At 39.7% G+C, this 23,882-nt stretch overlaps 2 protein-coding genes across 2 annotated transcripts in view; one reads left to right on the forward strand and one right to left on the reverse strand.

Moving 5' to 3' along the window:
* LOC140460210 (uncharacterized) overlaps positions 1-21,232 on the forward strand; it is a 151,696-nt gene extending 130,464 nt beyond the window's left edge. Inside the window, exon 4 of the transcript XR_011954011.1 lies at positions 21,138-21,232. The gene's annotated coding sequence lies outside the window, so the exon portion shown is untranslated. The remainder of the gene's footprint in view (positions 1-21,137) is intronic.
* LOC140460372 (cytokine-dependent hematopoietic cell linker-like) overlaps positions 1-23,882 on the reverse strand; it is a 122,935-nt gene that overhangs the window by 72,168 nt on the left and 26,885 nt on the right. The window lies entirely within an intron of this gene.

Below are 23,882 nucleotides of genomic sequence, written 5' to 3' on the forward strand. Positions count from 1 at the left end.
AAAAAATTGCTCATATTAGCAATTTTCATAAATGTAACTGAATTCTAATGTATTATTTAAATACTTATTATCAGAATCATTGGACTTACCTTTTTTTGCAATTCTAAATGTGATGGGTTGTGGCATAATCTATTCTGTGCCTATAAATGTCTCTTTTATCTACAGTCTTATAAATCATTTTTTTCTCATCTGAAATGCTTATTGGACCATGATTTAACTGATTTGGAATGGAGACAACACTATTATCATTGTGAAGGTAAAACACAATACCAAAATTTTGATATGAAATTAACGTATAAAACTAAATTAAACAGAAAAGATACAAATATTAAACTGAACTACATTTCTGAATTCAAAAGAGAAGTAAATGAAACCCTTATCCTTCAATCCTTACAAACTACAGACTCATTTCCAACCTTCCTTTCCTTTTTGAATTGGTATTGGTTTGTCCCAAATTCAGTCTCAGTTTTCCTGCAATGTCTAAATAATTCCAAAGTGGTTTCTGCCCTTGTACTATTCTGAAACCGCTCTTATCAAAGATACATTTGACATGACTGTGATAAAGGTAAACTACCTGTCCTTATGCTTCTTGATCTTTCTGCAGCGTTGTACAATAAAATTCAAATGCTATTAGTCAAATTCCAGACTTATAAACATAGGTCACATGAATACCATCACCATTGTCATATGAGAATATGGTGCCTTGTTTCCGCTTCTTGGTAAAAGTGAAGGAATCTTGTAGGGCTATAGTGGTAGCTTCCTTACCTCTGAGCCAGGTTGCTTGGAGTCCAATCCCACCTGCTCCAAAAGTGTGTAATAAGAGGTTGACTAGGAAAGTATCTAGAAGGGGTCTTGTAGTACAGCAATAAAATTCTTACCTCTGAGCCAGGAGGCCCAGATTTAAGTCTCACCTGTACCATCGCTGAATTGCTTGGAGGGGAACTTGCAGGTGGTTGTGTTCCCATGTATACATTGCCCTTGTACTTCTAGATGGTGGGTTTGGAAAATGCTGTCTAAGAGCCACAGCGAATATCTGCAGTGCATCTTGTAGATCATACTCACTGCTGTTATTGAGCATCAGCTGTAGAGGGAGTGAATATTTGTGGATATGATGCCAACCAATGTGTTGCTTTGTGCTGGATAGTGTCATGCTTCTTGAGTGCTATTGAGTCCACACTCATCTAAACAAGTGGGGAGTATTCCATCACACTCATGACATGTACCTTGTAAACAGTTGACAGGCTTTAGGGATTCAGAAGGTGAGTTACATGTTGCAGAATTCCTAGCCTTCAATTTACTCTTATGGGTACAGTAGTTATAAGACAAATCCAGTTCAGTTTTGCATCGACGGCAACTTACCAGGATATTGGGAATTCTGTAACAGTAATGTCAGTGAATATGAAGGGCTGGTCATTATATTCTCTCTTATTGGAGAGGGTCAATGCCTGACACTTGTGTGTCATGAATTCTCCTGCCACTTGTCAGCCCAATCTTGGGTATGGCCTAGATCTTGCTGCATTTGGACATGGACTGCTTCAGTCTCTGAAGAGTTGAAAATGGTACCAAACATTAATCATCAGCAAACATTCCTATTTCTGATCTTATGATGGAGGGAATGACATTAATGAAGCAGCTGAAGATGGTTGGGCTGAGAACACCACTATGAGGAACTCCTGTAGAGATGTTCTGGAGCTGAGATGACTAACATCCAACAACCATGACCATCTTCCTATGTGCTAGGTATGGCTTCAGCCTAGAGAGAGATTCCACCAAATTCACACTGCTTCCAGTTTTGTGAGGGCACCTTGATGCCACACTTGGTCAAATGCGGCCTTGATGTCAAAGGCTATCACTCTTACCTCACCTCTGGAACTCAGCTCTTTTGTCAATATTTGAACAATGCTATAATGAGGTCAGGAGCTGAGTAACCCTGACAGAACCCAAACTGGGCATCACTGAGCAGGTTATTTCTGAGCAGGTGCTACTTGATAGTGCTGTTACTGATGCTATAGAGTAGACTGATGGGGTAGTAATTGGCTAGGTTGGATTTGTCCTGCTTTTTGTGTACAGCACATACATGGGAAATTTCCCCCATTGTCAAGTAAATGTCAATATTGTAGATGCACTGGAATAGCTTGGCTCGGGGTAAGTTCTGGAACACAGGTCTTCCGTATTATTGCCAGAGCTTGCAGCTTTTGCAGTATTCAATGCTTTCAGCCTTATATTGATATCATGTTGAATGAATTGAATTCACTGTGAACTGGTGCCTTTGATGCTGAGACCTCTGGAGGACTTTTGCATCATTACCTCTGGTAATAATACCTCAAGGAGCTGTTATTGATCGGATTTTAATTTGATTCCTCACTGCTGTCACTATCTTATAATATTGGATACGCTCTGGGAAATATCAGGTAGATTTGTTGTCATCAATTCTTGTTGGTATATGTCTAGGCCAATGATAGCGTGTGGGGAAGGATACCCACATAATGCTTTAGGGAGAAGGAATATTTAATCTTGATGACCAGTAAATAGGTTTATTACATATTATTTCATAGTTGTCTCTGTTAGACTTCAAGCTGAATGCAAGTGGAAGTTCACATTACAGCTATGAAACAGGCTGACACAGTGGTGCTAATGAGCACAAAACAGCAAGTAAAAATGGTTTAGTGGTTTACTCTTCCAAGGAATAGACCTTTATATTTTGATGAGCAAAGCCTACTGCATATTGTGACTTAACCTATTGAGGTCCTAAATGCCATATAAAACAGGCTCCTCCTATTTCTCACAGGGACCACCTAGTTCCACTTCTATAATGATGCACAACTTTGTCCCTAACTCTGCTATTTCACTGCAGATCTCTTCCACATCTTTGTTACCTTGTCTATGGCAGATCCAACTCCATAAACTCGAGGCTACCCAAACTCCGCTCCAAAGATCCTAACTCACATTCACCCATCATCCCATTGCTCTTTGGCCTACACTAGCTCCTTATAAAACAACATCTTGATTTTCATTTTTCCATCCTTGATTCCATATTTCCCAATGATTTTCTTCCCATCCCTACTTCCATTCAACCCTGTAATGCTCCAAGATATTTGCATTTGTTTTACTTTGGTGTTTTGAACATACCTGATTTAATTGCTGTGTCATTGGTTATGCCTTTAGTTGCTGGGACCTAAGCTTAGGAATTCTTTTCTATACTTCTCATCCTCAGTACATCACTTCCCTCCTTTAAGAAACTTCTTAAACCTACCTTATTGACCAAGCTTTTAGAAATGTAACATAATACCCCCAATACGATTCCTTGTCATATTTACTGTTATAATACTGCTGTGAAGCTGCATAGGAAGTATTGTTCTGTTAAAGGTGCTATACAAATATAAATTGTTGTTGTTGAAGTAATCAAAGTGGGAATAAACCCTGTTAATTCTGGTCTCATAGAACTGCTTAACTACAAACTTGTTACCTAAAATAGTCAAGGTCACTCTCATCTTTAAAATAACTTTAAAACTGTCCAGAACTTTTGATCAAAATTAGAAATTCTATCAGACGAAAATGGAACCCACATATTCCTTCGTCCATTCTTTATGAGTGATCTTCTGTTGGAAGATCCTTCAGAAACAACTAGTGAAGTGACTTGAAGAAGGAGACACACAGAGAATGGATCAGGAGCCAGGCCTTCTGATTTGGCAGTGCCTGCCATATTGCCTCAAATAAATAGTTTCAACGTCCCCATGCATCTTTGGAACACAATGGATGGATTGTAATTGTATAATGTGGGTAAAAGAATTGGGTAAATGCGAACGGTGACAAGAAGATTGTGTGATCGTTGGGTGGGGTCGCAGGCTGGCAGATGAGTTGGTGGGTTAGGATGTTGGGGAGGTGGGTAAAGTGAACAGAGAGGCAGGCAAGTGAGTTGGCTGAGGCGGGTAGGATGGCAGATGGGAAGTTGGATTGAAGGCTAGTCAGGACAGGTTGGGTCAGGGAAGGTGGTTGGAACTGGAGGCCATAGTGCTTAGGTTAGGGATGCAGTTGTCAGGGAGGTGGGGTCAAGTGGGGAATCAGGGTTCATTGTGAATAATTGGATGGCAGTTGTAGGGTTGCTGAGGAGTTAGACAGAAACCTTTTTGTCTACCTTTTCTGTGTGTAATTATTCTTGTAAGCAGGTTGAAACTGTCTGAAGTACCCGACTCTAACTTAAGAGTTGGAGACCTTTTGAGAAGGTACTAGGGGAGAAGGGGAATTTCACATTGGAAGTACAGATTTCCTGTACAATTTGCATGAATCCTGTGATGGGATTTCTGAGGGGATCCCCGTGCATCTCCATCCAGAGACTGGAAGATCTGTGTCCTTGTCTTTGTTTGGTCTTAAATCATTGAGCAATAACTATTTAGATTATTATTTGTGATCACTTTGCAACTTTGGATCATTCTTAAATATCTAGCATCGTTGCACTCAAAGCAATTGAAACAGAATCTAAAACATTTTTTGCAAATGCCATTCAAATGGTCTATATACACAGATTCATCTCGACGGTTGAGGGATTATCAGTCTTCATGCTTGACATGTTTGCATCTTGCGGAACACTTATGCTTATTTCTTTGTCTAGTCACTTGATTCCCAAGACTGTCCTAAGAAGAGTAAATGAATTTCTTCAAGGGGCTTGATATGGCATTGAGATAATGCCAGAAGGCCCAACTCAAAGGGTTGTCCTACTCGAAGTCTGACCAAAGAAAATGTTCAAAGAAAGAGACCTTGGAGTGCAGGTTCATAGCTCCTTGAAAGTGGAGTCACAGGTAGATAGGATAGTGAAGACGACGTTTGGTATGCTTTCTTTTATTGGTCAGAGTATTGAGTACATGAGTTGGGAGGTCATGTTGCGACTGTACAGGACATTGGTTAGGCCACTGTTGGAATAGTGTGTGCAATTCTGGTCTCCTTCCTATCGGAAAGATGTTATGAAACTTGAAAGAGTTCAGAAAAGATTTACAAGAACGTTGCCAGGGTTGGAGGATTTGAGCTACAGGGAGAGACTGAACAGGCTGGGAGTGTTTTCCCTGAAGTATCAGAGGCTGAGGGGCGACCTTATGGAGGTTTACAAAATTATGAGGGTCATGGATAGGGTAAATAGGCAAAATCTTTTCCCTGGGGTCGGGGAGTCCAGAACTAGAGGGCACAGGTTTAGGGTGAGAGGGGAATGTTGTACATCTCTATGACTCTATGACAATCTCAGGGTTTCTACAAATATCTGCTATATTTCCTTGGGAAACATGCCAATTGTGAACCAATACGAATGATGGCTATGAAAGAATGATAAAGGAGTTGGAAAGATTAGCAATTTGTTTGACATCAATTCACCACCACGTCTACTGGTGAAAACTGACTTCCTCGCTTTGGGAGAGTCTGTTAGGCTAAGGTTGAGGCTCATATGTGATTGGCAAACCGATAGCTAACTCTAACATCTCACCTAAACCCACTATTAGCATAGAAGAATAATCTTGAACCTTTTAGTTCTGAAAAAGAATCCTTTCTGAAATGAGACTGTAATGTCAAATATTTAGAGGGAAAGGAAAAGAAAGAGAAGGATCTTTGTCTCCAATATTAATGGGGAGGGTAGAAACAGAGACAGCAATGTGAAGGTCCTGCTGAATGTTATGGCTGGATCCCACATTTGAATGATTTACTTCTATTTCTGGATATGTGGTTGTCCAAATTACCATGGCTGGCCAGCTGCCACAGGAAAACTAACAGTCAGGGACCCTCAGGATCTGGGAGAATGAGAGAGGCCACAAATGTGAATTAGTTGTGTTAAGGGGAAGTTACTGAGAGGCTTATTGAGGGAAGGAGAGAGAAAGCTGAAGAGAAGAGAAAAGTGGATGGTTGGGGCTTAGAGTGGAGGTGCCTGTGATCATGGCATGGAATGGTCAGTGCTATAAGTGGGTGGGGATGGAGGCAGAAGGAGAGATCTGAGACTGCAGCTAAATGGAAGCCCACAGCATCCTTGGACAGCCTGAAGGAGTTGCTTCTGTTCTTCTGACTCACAAAGAGTGCCGTTCAAAATACTGAACCTCTCCAGTGGGCAGCTGTCAACACCCTTTTATGGCCAGATATCCCAAACACTGGGAATATGAGCCATGCTCCGAATTAGAGTTTTAGAGAGGTTCAGCCTGGAAACAGAGCCTACGCTCCAACTCATCCATGCCAACCAGATATCCTAGCCTAAACTCATCCCATTTGCCAGCACTTGGCCCATATCCCTCCAAACCCTTCCTATTCATATACCCATCCAGAGGCATTTTAAATGCTGTAATGTACCAGCCTCCACCATTTCCTGTGGCAGCTCATTCCATACACGCACCACCCTCTGCATGAAAACATTGTCCCGTAGGTCCCTTTTAAATCTTTCCCCTCTCACCTTAAACCTATGCCCTCTAGGTTTGGATTGCCTCACCCGAGGAAAAAGACCTTGTCTATTTACCCTATCCACGCCCCTCATGATTTTATAAACTTCTTTAGGGTCACCCCTCAGCCTCCAACGCTCCAGGGGAAACAGCCCCAGTCTATTCAGCCTCACCCTATAGCTCAAACCCTCCAATCTTAGCACCATCCTTGTAAATATATTCTGAACCCTTTCAAGTTTCACAACATCCTTTATAATCGCAGGGAGTCCAGAATTGAACACAATGTTTCAAAAGTGCCTTAATCAATGTCCTGCGCAGCCGTAACATGACCTCCCAACTCCTATACTCCGTGCTCTGACCAATAAAGGAAAGCATACTAGATGCCTTATTCATTATCCTACCTACCTGTGACTCTACTTTTATGGAAATATGAACCTGCACTTTGTTCAGCAACACTCCCCCAGGACCTTACCATTAATTGTATAAATCTTGCTCTGATTTGCCCTTCCAAAACGCCACTCATTTTAATTTGTAATTGAGGTTTCCATCTCTCCAAGGCAGGACATTCACATAACTTGCTGCTCTAAAACTGGTACAGGTTAGGTCTGGGAACGGTTTCAACTTTATCAGAGAAGTGAATCCTACTCTAGTCTTCCTCAATCATCATGGATGGGTTAACCTTGAGGCTGTGTCACTATCAGATGGTAGCAATGAAGAAGTGGATTTGAACAAATCATTGATGGACAGTTCTTGCAGTGATGTGAAGGCCTCTCTCTGCTGTACTATTTCATTGATCATGATCTTCAACACACACTTGTTGTCAAGTGCTCCTTCTGATTGGTCAAGGTTTCTGAACATTGTTTCTAACAAGTTAATAGTTGGATGACAATCCTTATCTGCAAACAGCAGTTGTTGTGGTGATGCTGGGGACATGTTTCTGGCTGCTGAAGAGAACCATCTAGCACCACCTCACAGGCACTGTTTGTTCTTCAGAAGCCATTCATAATTTGAAAATCTGTGGCAGGCATGACTACTGCAGAATATATTATTCATAGCAGCCATCGGGGAAACATGCAGATATGATCAGCAAGACCTTAGTATAGTCACAGGCTACTTGCACTTTAATGAAGTGGAACAAGTTACTGCTTACAAATATTTCCAGCTGCTGATGCCCTTGTAGTGACATGTAGAAATGCAGTCCTCCATTTCTTGAACTTGTGGGATACTGACTTTGGAGCCAAAGTCCACTGCCTTCTGTATCTGTGACTCCACATTTGTGGAGAAGTCCAAATGATTCCCCACCTGAACAGAGAGTGTATTGGTGACAGAAATAATGTACTTTGTGGTAGGCGGATGATTTCCTGATGCCCTGGAGATCTGCAGCAGACCGCTGGAAAGTGCCAACCTCTTCAAAAATGAATGCAATTGAGTGCAATGAGCATGTGATGAGGATAGTTTGATTGCATCAAAAGGTCTTTATCCAAGAGAATATAGCTGTCTCTAATCATTTCTCTGGACATTTGCAGTCTTTGCCTGCACTGCTTCTTGGTTGTTGAGAAAGCCCCTCAGAGATTGTACTGCTTCATTCTTTTCTGCTGTTCTCTGTGGCTACTCTGCTACCTCCTGGCTCTGACCACACATTTCAACCATGCAAGTCTCCTCTCAACTGTGTATGGGAAGGTGTTGTGCCCATGTTTTTATGCTTTCTTCCTTCACAACACACTCTTCAACAAGTAAACCTGGCACTCCAGCCAGTCTCCTATTGGCCCAATGCAAAAAATAATCTAATGAAGCACACAGATCTGTTCATCTGCTTTCACAAACATTCGACCTTCCTTGTGGTCTGCCATCAATCTCGAGCTCTGAAGTATAGCGGCTGTGTTTAGTATGTTGCTTTGCAGTGCTCTGCACAAGAGGTACACAACAGGGGCACATACCTTTCATGAGGTCTTCAGAAACATTTAAAACTGCATTGTAATTTCATGATTACTGTGCTATGAGTGAAAATTGGATCATCTGCAAAAATGGTGTTGACTGATAATGGAGAGGGGTGGGGGGGCCTTCCCAGATCAGGAGTCTTTATGACTCAGTCAAAATCCTGCCTTATCTTCCTATATTTACCTTAGATAAAATTTACACACAAGCTAAATTGCATTTATGAAATCAATTTATATTGATAAAAGTTTTAGTGCTGTACACATTTCAACCAGATCCAGCACAATGTAATTTTCTTCAGGCAAAAAAAAAATGATTAAATGCTTTGCATTAGCTGAGTTGCTTGATAAAAGCTTTTATTTTGGATTAGTTTAAGAGCACTTGGAAGAAGGCATGGCATGGAACAAGGATGCAACAATGACCAGGTGATAATTTGGATTTAAAAAATCTAAAAACAAGCAATTGATAATAACTGAGTAAGTTTGCAGAGGAGGTGTGAAAAACATTTCTTGACAAGCATCAGACGTTTCAACAAAGCTGTAGTTTGCTGCAGGAAGTGATGTAAGCAATGACAATACACTATATGAAATCCTTTCAGCCTTAATCAGCCAGACAGCCGAAAGCTTATTATATCTGAAAGGGAACAATGTAAGCATGGAGTTTGGCTCGACTAAAGTGTCTATTTAATGGCACTATGTCAAAGCCTCTTACTTCACAATTACTGATTATAAAATGAGACTCCCTGCATGATTATTCATTGCTCAGTATAGATACTCTGCCATACAGTGCACTTGTAAGACAGAATGTGATTAAATGAAAGTGAAATGAGAGTCCCTCCTGGTAATGCACTAACCAAAGGTGAACAGAATCTGAATTAACAAAACAGGTCCTCAATGAGGAGTGATATTAGATTAGATTACTTACAGTGTGGAAACAGGCCCTTCGGCCCAACAAGTCCACACCGACCCGCTGAAGCGCAACCCACCCATACCCCTACGTTTACCCTTCACCTAACACTACGGGCAATTTAGCATGGTCAATTCACCTCACCTGCACATCTTTGGACTGTGGGAGGAAACTCACACAGACACGGGGAGAATGTGCAAACTCCACACAGTCAACTGAGGTGGGAATTGAACCCAGGTCTCTAGCACTGTGAGGCAGCAGTGCTAACCACCGTGTCACTGTGCTGCCAATAGTATAAAATGAACAATAACAATTTCTTTGCTCATAATTTGCTTATATTGTGCAACTTTCTCAACAATCTTCATCAAAATCAACAATACTTGTCCTGTCTGTGCTGACTTAATTTGTTGCTGATAATTTGGAAATTCATCCTGGACAACAGTGTACACTCAAGGATTCCATTTCCTAACTATGATCTGAGTAGTCTCTGATTGAAAGTGTCTGAATTGACTTTGCATGTAACAATATTTAGTTTGACTTGTAAGTTCCTTGTACTTGAATAATTTACCAAATTTTGGCCTCAATTTTAGCTCTGTGCACTTGTGATGGCTAAGAAACTGTCAAGTGAGAAGTTCACACGTTAAGCTGGAATCTTCTTCCACCTATCACATTTCCGGCCACTGTAATAGTAGCAGTGCTGATTTAGATGCCTTCTATAAATATACAGCTGCTAAAATTGTGGCCAATGAGATTATTATCATCACAGCTTAATATTAACAACAACCTAGGGGATATTTTGCACAACCTTTGTGGGAAAATTCAAATGTAAGAAGATACCGATGTAAGTTTCAAAATCGTTCTTCTGTTTGAGCTGCTTGGGTATGAAGAGGTTCAGGAGTTGCTGTCTGCATATGAGAACCCTGTCTCCATTGACTATCAAAAACCATTCCCACTGGCAGCCTTTTGCTGCCAGATTTTCATTTCCACCCACCGGCCAGATAGTAGAGGTTGGCAGGAACTTCACATCCCTGATCTGTCTGGTTGCATTGCCTGCTATCGGGCTCCTGATCAAGCTCAAGCATGTGGGCAAATTCCGAGCCTCATAGGTGAGTTGCTTATGAAGGATAAATGTTTCAAATACAGATGACCTTGGAATATTAAGTCAGCAAGTGTCACGACCTCTATATAAAAGATGAAGTATTTGAATAAGTGTAACAAAAATATCATGGCCAGGTATAAATTGAAAATATTAATGTTTACAATGGAAATGCATCCAGTTTGATATTCAAAATGATACAGGTAAGGAATTCATATTGCCCACTCCATCAGGACCTGAGAAAAATAACATTTCATTCATTACAGATTGAATTAACATAATATATATCTTGATAATTTGAGATTAATTGTAGGATGAGACAAAGGGTATCACATTATAACTCTATAAATCACCGGTTAGGCCTCAGCTGCAGTATCCAGTTTGTGTCCAGTTCTGAGCACCACAGTTTAGGACTGTTGTAAGAGCCTTGGAGAACAGGCAGGGTTTTGTTTACGAGAATGATTGCAGAAATTATTGCAGGGAGAAATGGGAGAAGCAGCCTCATCCCTGTCCAGAGCAGGAACAGCTCATGAGAGACTTGGTAGAGGTGTTCAAAATTAAGAAGACTTGATACAGTAGATATCGAGATACTGTTTCTACTAGCATGGGGTTTAATAACTAGACAGCACAGAACTATGATCATGAACAAAAGAAGCTGAAGAGGATGAGAGGAAAGGTTCTTTGCAATGCGTTATTGCAAACTCGAAAGTGCAGGGTGAAAGGTTGGTAAAAGCTGACTCAACAGTAACTTTCAAAAAGGACTTGGATATAAATACGAATGGGAAACTTTTGTAGGACAATGGAAAAAGGACAGGACAGTAAGATTAAGTTGATTAAACTCTTTCAACAAATGAACACTGACATGATGGACCAAATAACCTCCTTCTGAACTATAGAATTCTAGGATTCAATTATTTAACTTAATAAATTAATAGTAATGTGAAATATATTTTCAAAATGTTGTCACAACCAACTGGTGAAACAAGTGTAATTTTATGTGATCTATTTTTCCTCAAAATTATATGAGGTTTATATAACGGAGGTTTTATTTAAATAAATCTGAGCTCCACTATTATTCAGATAAAGAAAGAGTGAAGTGCTATTTCATATAATAATCCACATCAAAATGAATCCATTAACATTTCAATTTTCTGTGCAGTGTGCCTGATGTGAAGATATTTTTAATCAGATAATTATACTTGAAAGCGAAATATTCTAGAAAATCAAAGAGAGAGCTGGAATCACAGTCGACATATGTCATGGCTTTTCTTTTACACAGCACAATGACAAAATGGAATCACAGATCATGCTTTAAGTGACAATGCTGAAATTAAAACCTGAAAGAACTTATTACATAAGAATACAGATGTTATTGCTGGCGACAGTAAGCAAATAAGTTAAGTAGGTAAAGCTCAATCCATTTTTCTCAGAATGGAGAGAAAACTCACTCCCAAGTTGTTATTAAATCAAGATGAAGTTATAAATGAACAAAAAAAAAGCCATGTCGATGAGATCTAACTCTGCTCTCATCAGTGCAGTTTTATGTACCATCCTCCTTAATCACAAATAAAATTAGCTCCGTGAGAAGATTTTAAAAAACAAACAAAACAGTGATAAATATCAGAAAAAAATCTAAGTAACTCCTTCCTATAAGAATCAGTGAAGCTCAAGAGGTTGTCTGTATCTACGATACAACACTGCAGAATTAATAAGCTACACTCAATGTAGTTAAAAATGAAGAAACATGTCATATTCAAAAGGCAAATGGACAATTTTAACTCCCTTTGAAACCTGAGAGTGATCAGGCTGTTAAATTGTGGTTGGTGACTGACCCAATGCACTTCCTCCCTGATCTAGTATTACGCTTTGAGTTAATATTATTCCCTGCTCTAGTATTACTCCTTGGGTGAGTATTACACCCTGAGTTAGTATTACACCCTGTGCTAGTATCACTCCCTGAGATAGTATTACACCCTGAGTGAGTATTACGCCCTGAGCTAGAATTACTCCCTGAGCAAGAATTACTCTCTGCAATAGTATTACTCCCTAAGCTAGTATTACACCCTGAGCTAGTATTACTCCCTGCGCTGGTATTACTCCCTGAGCTAGTGTTACTCCCTGCGCTGGTATTACTCCCTGCGCTGGTATTACTCCCAGTATTATTCCCTGAGCTAGTATTACTCCCTGAGCTAGTATTACACCCTGAGCTAGTATTATACCCTGCACTGGTATTACTTCCTGAGCTAGTATTACTCCCTTATTTAGTATTACTCCCTGAGCTAGTATGACACCCTGAGCTAGCTGATTGTCATTTTAAATTTCAATGGCACCTATCCAAAGTCAACAGGTGCTTTTCAAATAGGACTGTCGCATTCTCAGAGTTGGGGAACAATGGTTTCGCCATAAGCCCAAAGCTTTCAGGAGTTAGATTCCTCATCAGAAATGGCTCATTGTAATTTTAAAAAAATATTCAAGCATCTAGTGAAGAAGCAAAACCTGGTCATTGCAGCCATGACCTCCTCTTCTGACCAGAACTGACCCAGGGACTCTTTGGAGTCACCTTAGTGCTGAACACAATTGTCTTGTTTCTGAGCCACATGATTTGAACATTTAGGCTGCTAATTTTCACTAACCTCTGAGCTGGCTGATAAAATTTGCAAAACATCCATGCAACCATGTTCTGAATTAACTTCTGAGTAGTCAACATCTCCTCTCGGGGTGAAAGTCAGCCCAGCTGCACCTATCATGGTCACAGGCATTGTACGTATTGTACTTGTTACTTAGCAGTTGGCAAATTTAACTTAGCTCATTGAAAGTAACATTTGTGTTATACAACAGCCAGGCTCTGACCATCTCCATTAAGAGAGAATCTAATCATTCTCACTTAAAATTGAATGGCATTTTTGTTCAATCTCCCTTATTGATATCCTTGGGGGTTGCCATTGAGCAGAAAATGTATTGAACCAGTCACATAAATACTGTGGCTGAAAATGAAAGTCAGGATCTAGGAACTCTATGGTGGTCAGTTAACCTCCTGACTCCCCAAAGCCTGTCCATCATTTACAAGGCACATAGCAGAAGGGTGATAGAATACTCTTTACTTGTCTGAATGAGTGCAGTTCCAAAAACGTTCAAGAAGCTTAACACATCCAAAACAAAGCAGTCTCTTTAACTCATGCCCTATCTAACACTTTAAAATTCACTCAATCTACTACTGATGCATGGTAGCAGCAATTGTACCAACTACTAGATGAACAGCAGAAAGACACCAATACTCTTTCAACAGGGCCTTCCAAACCCATGGCCATTTACAAGGATAAGGTTGGCAGACGTATGAGAACACCATTAGCTGAAAGATTCCTCCAAGCTACATGATATCCTGATCTGGAACTATATCACTGTTCCTTCACTGTGGCTGGGCCAACTCTGGAACTTCCTATAATAGCACTACTTCACTGTACAGGTAGTCTGGATGTTTCTTTCTGGTTCTTATTTAAAATTGTAAAGTGAGAAAGTGCCATCATGTTGAAGTGGCTACTCCATCAACCACAGTTTAAAGAGCCGTCCTATCACCCACAGATTCTTCTGTTACATTAACAATGTAGAAAGCTTCTACTATCGCCATTATTTTGGGCAGAGTGGTTTACCCTTCACATTCACATTTCTCCTGTCGTTTGGATATAAACCACTTTATGGATCTCAAATGTGGTCCATAAAAATCAATTAATTTTCAATACAAATTTCAATACAAATTAAGGAATGGTTCATTAGTTCTTGACTAGATTGCTACGTTGAATGAACAACAATAAAGAGGAACAGTGCGGTCAATAATTCTGTTACCACTTTGGCAGTGACATTGGTTTTTTTATATATTGCCAGACATGACTTAATTGTGAAATTGTCTCTTAGTGAAATCTGTACCAGATATAATATATTCAACAGAATTCTCCATTACAAAATACAATCACAGTTTAGAGATTCATATAAGCTGCTCCACCTGGGACCACTTCATTTCAAACAGATGTAACAAGTAGAACTTTTCCAAATAGAGCTCTTAGCATAAAAATCTAGTTTTCAGTTGTCAGTATCAGATCAACAGGAGTAATTGCTACAGAACCAGTTCTGGATAGCTGCTAAATCCAAAGACTGGGGACATTGCACCATAAAGATCTTTTTTTTATATAAAGGTAACTTGTTCTGAATGAAGTAAGCAGGAATGAAATATGTTTATATTGGAACTACTTTGTACATTGAGGGTTACATTTAATAATATAATTGAATAAGAATGTGTGATTGGAAATGTTAGGAACATTTTTATTTTGTTGCAGCAGCAGCAATTGCTTTTGTAAATCAGCTTGATGGAGCACCAGCATCACATAATTTCCGACTCATTGGCTTTGATGCATAATATAGAGGGTATGGAGCAATCCAACTGAGAAACACACAGTCAAATTACATTGGCTCAGGTTTTGCGCAGCAGGACATCTCTTGGCGTAGTTAGACATGTTCATGCACATTTAGCTTTGACATTTTATTCCCCAAAAAAGTTTTCTGGAATTTGTAACTCATAGCACTGAGGGCAGCATGCTCTTTGGGACCTGGGTGAGCAATGAAACAGTGCATTTCCTTAACCAGTGAGGGTGAAGGAGTCAGAAACAAACAATGGGATGGACTGAAAGATGGTGATTTGGAGTGGGTAAAATTACTGTCAAATCAGATTCAAAAGGGAAACATAAGGAAGAAAAGAAAGATTTAGAATAATCATGAGAAACAAGAGACAAAATGAGAAGATATTTACAAAATTATATTTTGACAATAATATTTCAGAACCTGAAGGAATGAGATTCAATAGTGTCAATTATAATTTTCATTAAATTAAAAAGGCATCTACACCTGTTATTGCTGCACTTAACTTTTTTTGGTGGGTGTAATGGGTGATTAGTGGGCAAATGGGATGTAGTTAACTTGGATGGCTGGTTTGCCGTGCAGAGAAATGCCAACAGCATGGGTCCAATTTCCACACCAGCTGAAGTTACTATGAAGGTTCTGCCTTCTCATCTGTGCCCCTTACCTGAGCCATGAGGACCCTCAGCAGGTTAAACCACCACCAGTTGTCTCTCTGTAATGAGAGAGTCATTCTCTGGAACTATGGCAATTTTACCTTTAATATACAAATACAACAACAAATGCAATGGAATGAGAATGACTGCCTTTGACATCAAGACAGCATTGACTGAGTATGGAATCAAGGAGCCCTGGCAAATCTGGAATCAATGGGAATGAGGGGGAAATCTATCCACTGGTAGGGGGTCATAGTTGGTGCAAAGGAAGATGGTTGTGGTTGTTGAAGATCAATTATCTCAGCCCTAGGGCAGGGCATCACTATAGGAGCTTTTAATTAGTGTACTGTGTTCGACCACTTTCAGCTCCTTCATTAGTTACCTTCACTCCACCATGTGGTCAAAGTAGTAATGTGTCCTTTTGATTGCACAATGATCAATAAGCATTCACAGCTTCTCAGATGGTGAAGCAGTGTATGTCAAATGCAGCATGACCGTGACAATATCCAGGTTTAACTGACAAGTGACAAGTAAAAAGTAACATTGTGATACTCAAATGCCAGATAATGACTGTATCCAACAAAGGAGAAACTAATTGAGTCCTTCTTTCAATGCCCTATCATTGAGTTCCTCACTATCAGCATCCTGATGGTCACCACTGACCAAAAACTTAACTGGACCAGCTAAATAAATACTTTAGCTTCAACAACAGGTAGAAGCTCCAACATTCACAAAGTTCAACACTATCTAGGGCAGAGCAAAACTCTGATTGGTACCATAACCACCACCTTAAACATTCACTCCCTCCTCTTCTAATGCACAGTGGCAACAGTGTGTGCTATTAAAACATGCACTTCAGGAACACACTAAGGCTCCTTCAACAAGCTGTATTACTATATGACTCTATAACACCTTCCAAACTTACAATAAGTACCAGCTAGGGGACTAATAGTGGCAGATGTATCAGAACATCATCATCTGCAAGCTTCCTTGATCAAGATCTTGAGAGTGCTGTCTTCACAACACTATGGGTATCCTTAGAGCAGATGGATTGTAAATATTGAAGAAGACAGCTACTACAACCTTCTCAAAGGCAATTAGGGATAAACTACAAATGTTGATCTTCCCAATGATAATAAGATTTCACAAAAGAATTTTAAAAATGGGAAAAATAAGATACTGTTTTCACTAACCGTGGAGTGATTTAATTAGCCGGCAACTAAAACTCATAGCATTCACAAATCATGTACATCCTTCACCAGCAGCTGCTGGCTGATTTGTCCTTTATTTTGAGTGGAGCAAACACCTATTATTTCAGCAAGTTCTCGGCTATTAAAATTCTGAGAGGGCTTTTACTTATACTTGTGCTTTGTTGACACCTGCTGGTTTGTCCTTAAGAGCCTGACCGTGAGTTTGACAGTGATGTTTCCTATAATCAAATTGCCTTTGGCTATCCTAGACTCAATTTTGTCAATAGCCAGCAATTCTGTCATTGTAACCAGAATTGAATGCTGCTTCTACTTTCTCTCTTTTTGCCTTTCCCATGTGTTTACATAGAATTATAGAAATTTGGAGCAGGAGTAGAAAATTTGGACCTTGAAGCCAGCTCTGCCATTCAATATCATCATCCTCTATCTCAGCATCATATTCCCATTTTCTCTCCATAAACCTTAATGCCTTTAATATCTAAGATTTTATCAATTACTTTCTTGTATACACTCAGTGACCTGGCCTCCACAAACTTCTGTGGTAATGAATTCCATTGGCTGACCACCCTCCAAATGAAGACATGCTTCCTTATCTCAGCCCAAAATGGCAGATCCCATATCCTAGAACAGGGTTGCCTGGTTCTAGACTCCACAACCGCAGGAAACATCCACCTTGTCCCTAGTCTGTCTAGCCTTGTTAGAATATTATAAATTTTAATCAGATCCCCTCATTCTTCTAAACTGTAATCAATAAAGACCCAACTGAACCAAGACAATGATCCATTTATTTCTACTTTCTTTTCTCATCTGTCAGCAATTCCCAATCCCATGTTACCCTCAATCTTGTGGGCATTAATTCTGCTCAAGAGCCTCTTATGTGTGAGACTTTATCAAAAGCCTTCTGAAAATCAAAGTACACCATCTTCCTTGGATCTCCCTTAACCCATATGACTACTTACATCATTAAAAAAAAATCTGTAGATAAGTTAAGCATGATTCACCTTTCATAAACCCATGTTAACTTTTTTATAATCTCGTTAATACTTTACAAATGTTCTGTTATAGCATTTACCTCAACACCGATGTTCAGCTAATTGCTCTGTAATTCTCTTTTTCTCCTCTACCTCCTTTTTAAAATAGTGCAATATATTTACCACTGTCCAAACTGTCAGAACTATAGCTCCAGAGTCTATACAATTTTGCAAGATAGCCATCAATTCATCCCTATTAATTTCTCAAGCACCATTTTGTTGCTAATGCTGATTTCCTTTAATTCTCCCTTCTCATTAGACCCTTGATTCCCTAGCATTTTTGGGAAATTATTTGTGCCCTCTTTCATGAAGATGAAATGAAAATATATATTCAATTCTTCTGCAATCCCTATGTTCCTCATTATAATTTATCCCATTTACGATTATAAGGAATCTACATTTGTCTTTATTAATCGTTTTCTCTTTTTATGCTTGTAGAAGCTTTTACAGCCATTTTTTATGTTCCTGCAAGTTTGCTTTCATACTCTACTTTCCCCATTTGATCAATCTTTATGTCTTCTTATGCTGAACTCTACATAACTCCAACTGCTGCTTTTTCTGGCCTTTTTTTTATGTGTCCCCTCTTTGGATCTAATATTGCCCCTAATTTCCCCATTATTACCATTCTTAGTGCCAGCAATGTGTGTGTAAAACACCTTAATTTATTACTGTGGACAACACAGAATCTACAGGCAGCCTATTAAAGAGTATCCTGGGCAAATAGAGAGGCTCCACTTCATAGACATAAGTTTATGTCCAACTCTATTGCCAATTACATAAGCCTTGAGAGCACAAATGCAGCATGTTGCAATTTAATTTCAAAATTAAACATCACTTCTAAATATTTCACATTACACTGGTTTTACTTTATTTGCTTGTACATTATCATTGAGACTAGCTTAGTCGGGCAGTTAAATACCTCGTAGTTGGTCACACCTCGTAGTTAGCACAGATTGATGGTTACGAGGAAATTAAAGCCAATTCCTTTACCATGTATGAAACAAATGTGGTATTGTTTTTCTCAGTGGTCATATTATGTGTGCAGTGTTGTCATTGACATTCTGCAGGACGTAAGAGACCTTCAGTTTAACTGGTCCTTTCTTTTATGCATTAGTATGGCCATTGTCCAAAGGCAATCTCAGCAGGAGTAATTGAAACTCAAAGCTGTGTAAGAACTCTACCAGCCAACAGGCACTGATTGGCACTGCTGTATAGGCCCTGTGTGATAATGGCTGATTCCTTTTATGCTAATACATAGCATAAGTCAATGTTGCTGCCTGCTAACATTGGAACAATTGTAGTGGGGATGGAGTGACAGGGTTCTCTGAATGCTCTTTTCTACTTACCTAAGTATTGTATACTTTTCTAGAGGCTCTTGCTTGCCAAGGTCCACTACAAAGTCATCTCTGAACACTGTAGTAGATGGTAGTAGCAGGCCGTGGACTCCCATGCAGTGAAAATACCTGGACATTCTTATTCACGTCAGCAATATTTGAAGCAGTCATCAGTACAAGACAAATCCTCAGAGAATGCCTGAAGTAGAAGCAGTAAGACTTCCTTTAGCCTAGTTGAATGTGTAGACTGGTATAGGCTCTGCAAACAATCAGCTGGATGGTCATTGTGTGACAGTGGGCCTGAACCAAGTGAAAACATTGTGGACAGGTGGCCTGCAGAACTGCTTACAAGACAGTTTAAGCGATACAATCAAGCATGCTGGGAAGTTTGATCAAGCTAGCTTAAACTCTGACCTCAGTTAAAACTGCAGCCAGGACCTGCAGTGACCTGTAGTTTCCTGGATTGACCAAATAGGGAAAGTGTCGTGTGGTCTCTAGGCATACTGGCACCACACTACCTTATGTGGAATAGGGAATGTCACTGTTTGCGAATTAGGATAAAAACATTTGGGAGTTGTTTACCAGTAAACTTCAATGGCTGAGATCGAACAATGCAATCAGGATTTGATCAATTCATTTGTTGAGTGCCAGACAACTTTCTGGAAAAAGAGCACATTTTACAAAAAAAGAGATTTTTCACTCAGAGGGCAAGAAACCTCCAGACCACTTGCAGAGAAAAGCACTTGCAGAGAGGACAAAGAACCATGAGACGAGATGTGCATAGAGGATAAAATTGGTCATTTCACTTGAATCCGGGTAGCATTTGATTCAAGGCAAACTTATAGAGTTAAAGTAAGAGTTCGGATTAAATGTGAGTTAAGACAAAGTAAGGTAAAGTGAAGTTAAATGAAGTGAGTTAAATTTGAAGGTAAGTTAGATGGTGTGAGAAGTTAGTGTTGCAACCAATGTATGTTTTATATTAAGAATTGATACCTAAAGAGTTAAAGTAAAGAAGAGTTTGTTTAATTGAGTTCTGAGTCATAACCCTGCCTTTTGTCTGTCATACAAGGGAAGAATATCTGGGTAAAAGATTTGAGTGTTCTTTTTCAGGCAGCAACATAGAAGCCTCTCAGTTCAGGTTGCAAAAGGCAGTAAACAGAATGTCAGCTGAAAGGTACTGCTCAGTGAACAAGCGAGAGGACATCATCACATCACTCACTGAATTGTTTGACTGCCTTTGCAAGGTACATATTCAGTGGCATATAGAAATTCTATTACAGAAGGGAGAAAACACTGAGGATGCAACCACTGTCTCTATCCCAGCTCCCTTTGGTGGTGACAAGAGACCCTATCAGTGGGAGATTTGCCTAGCCCTTTTTGCTGAGGGGCATGAGATGTGAAGATCAATGATCTCCCTCAAATGAAGAAAGGTAAAACATAAAAAGGTAGTGCTCTTTTGGTGTGCAAACTTTACAGGATGTTAAAGATCAGAATGTTTATTCTGTGGGTAGGTCAAGAGCAGCAAGACAATTTCTGCAACTTCAATTTCACAGGTCCACAAAACTTTGTGTTAGACATTGCTGTTAATGGGGAGGTCATTGCTTTTATTTGGAATATCAAGATAGCAGTATCTATTGAGACAGATGCCTCAGACCTGAATTTCATCAACCATTTGTCTGGAATGCACTACCTTTGGGGGTAGTTGAGACAGAAGACCCCACAACTATTAAAACGTACTTGGATGAGCACTTGAAGGGTCATAACTTTAAAGGCTATGGGCCTAGTGTAGGAAAGTGAGACTACTGTGGACAGTAGTCTAATTTTGACAGTGCAGAATCAATGGGCCAAAGACCCTCTCTTGCACTGTATGATTCTGTGATTCAAGATATAAGAGTCAGCATATGGGTCTACAATCAAAGGCAGGATGTGTATTGGGGCAGAGACACTAAATTGTAATGGGAGTGAAATCACTGCCCCAATGTCTGCCCTTTCTAATCATCATTGTTCTCTATTAATTGAAGGTGTTTTTCTGGCACCGAACCTCCTTTTATCAACAGTAGCAGGGGACATTGAAGTTTCCTCATTATGCTACGAACCAGTATACATCAATGGCATTGAATCCCTCTGAGCAAAGGTTAATGTTTGGATTTTCTGTTTACACTTTAGGAGATCCTACATGCAGAGGACCAGAAGTGTACTAGTGACCAAAAGTAAGACAAGGACTTACATTTACTTTTTGTCAAAAGGGTGCATGAGAATGAAGGTGTCACTGATGTCAAGCATTCTATAAAAGAAAAGGCTCCTGACCACCCTATCGAACCTGAAGACCGTTGATACAAAGGTGCAGTTTTCTGCACTCTGAAGTGACAGCACCTATACCTTTACCCAAAGTAATGTCAGTGCTGGCAGTATGGCCAAAGAAGACGATGTAGAGATTTTGATTTTATAGCCAGGAGGTGAGGACCCCCAACTGGAAAGAAGAACTTTTTTGGCAGAAGGGGAGAATCTTGAGAGGACCTAGCCAGAATATAGTCTGCAAATGGAACGTGTAGGGACTGAAAAGGAATAGCTTCTCAAGGAAGTCAAACATTCACACTGACTACTTGATGAGTTAATGAATGATAACAAAGATTTCCAAATCTCGTGCTCCATCATTAATGTGCCACAGCCAGATGTTCAGATGGGCAGGAAGGAAACAGAATGTGAGCAAACGCTCATCTTCATGAACACCCTGCTATCAGTTCGACAGGCAAGTGATTAAAGAAAACAGGAACTTGTAACTGAAAAGAAAATCATTTCAACAATATTCTGAAGGGCGTATGCAAAGACCACGGTACAGGAGAAATTGACCAGAATTGAGATGTTAAAATGGTGTTGAAGTGCTTATTTACTGAAATATTCAACACTCAAAGATTAGAGTGAATCATCAGCAGTGCCAACATTCTGGTACAACTGACTAATTTACATACGCAAACAAAAACCTTGAGTAAAAGGAACAATCTTCATTTAATTTTGTGGAAGCAATCGTAAAAAAGCAAGCATCTAATAAAAAAATCGATTAATGTTGAGCCAGTCCAAACTCTTGAATTAAGTTAAGACTAATAAGGAAGTGACTGACTTTGGAAGTCCTGCAATTAAGTTCAGTTCTTCTGCCACAATTGTTCCATGAAGCAGGATCTGGGATCCACCTGTTGACCAAAGCTGAGGATAATGTTTCACTCCAGGCTGCAGGGAGAAGTAAATAGAGTGCTTGGCCTAAAGTCTGCTCCCATCCATTTCAATACCTTCTTTTTTCCCTAGTTTAGATGGTTTACCAGTTAAGTCCATTCTTCATTGACCTCTCCTCGCTGCTGTTGCATTGATGTCATTGTGACTGCTGCTGCACAAGTACCAGCTGTTGTATTAGGTTGCACACTTAATCTGCTTAAAATTCTGCCTTCCAAGATATAGAAAGTGAACATTGAGTAACCTATCCTTCCTCAAGATCAACCAAGAACAATGCCAGGGAGAGATTTTGATGGGCGGGATGTGGGAGTGAGAAACATGCTTATGGTTATACGTTAAAAGAAATATTAGTGCTAAAGTAACAATTTTTTTAATGGAACAGATCAAAAGGCCTAGGTAGAGATAACAGTTACATATTATTATGAAAATGGATGGCATTTGTCATCATTGATGATGGAGCATATGGAATTGCATAGGAACAATGAGGACCTCGGAATATTCTTGCAATATTGTTTATAGTTTATAAAGATTCTTGGATGCAAAAGTCCACTCCAGAATCATCTCTGAATGTACTTACCATGGGCCCCTCATTCTCTTGCATTGACAAACTGTCCTCACTACTCTCCCCACATCGCACCTAGTGCACCAAGCCCTTCGATCTTCATTCCTCCATGCCTCCACTCCAAACCTCAGTTCTCCCTTGGATCTGTCTTCTCATCCTTTATGAACTCAACCACACTCTACAATTTCCCTCACCACTGACTCACCCAAGACAATCCCGAGCTGCCACCTTCCTGTCTACTTTCCTGCCTCTCTCTCTCTCTCTCTCTCGTGCCATCAAGTTAAAATAGCAAAAGTGCTGATCTTGCACACAACTGTACAAAGCTGACAGGCATACATCACTTTTAAATAATTGTGAACTGGGTGCCGTGAGATTCTCGTGTGGCAGTGAATTTATCTTGAAAGTGCATCTTTATTGAAAACTGTTTCATGTTAATACATATTCATAATGACATTATAAGTATGAAACCACCATGGGTTTTTGTGACTTTCAACACATCGCAAACATATCATTGATTTTATCTCAGCATCCCCACTTGCTGTTGAAAAATTTCCCATCTTGACTAATTCACATTGCACACCATATTTCCTGCTCGTGTGAGCTCCATAAAATCTCCAACTATGTGTGGGTTGGAATATAAAGGGAATAGCTTAATAAATATACTTGCTGGTGGATGAGGCTCCCCTAGCATGAACGCAGAGCTCTCAACTGACCTTTGAAGGGTAAGCACTGGGTATGTTTTCTTTCGGGTGATGAACACCCATTGCATTAAACACAATCAGAGTTACTTTTGGATCAGAAGAGAAGAATATCATCAATCACACTCATTAATAATTAAGTAGCGCAAAACTGCATCTTTAATCAAATACATTTCCTGTACCACAATCTCTAGAATTGTATTTTGTATTCATGCCACAAAAACCCAAAACTGCAACACTGCTCAATCTAATAACTGTAAAACTCATCTGGTGCCAGCATTGTTATGGTACCAAATTTGATCACACACCAGGGGAAGAGCTGTATAGCACAGGCATTCAGATAAAATGATATAGAAGATACTTTCCTGAACAACTGTGATTTCAATGTTAATTAGAAACATTGTCCTTTTGTTAAATTGTGAGTCC

The sequence above is a fragment of the Chiloscyllium punctatum genome, chromosome 1 (genome assembly GCF_047496795.1).
Source record: "Chiloscyllium punctatum isolate Juve2018m chromosome 1, sChiPun1.3, whole genome shotgun sequence".
NCBI classification, from domain to species: domain Eukaryota; kingdom Metazoa; phylum Chordata; class Chondrichthyes; order Orectolobiformes; family Hemiscylliidae; genus Chiloscyllium; species Chiloscyllium punctatum.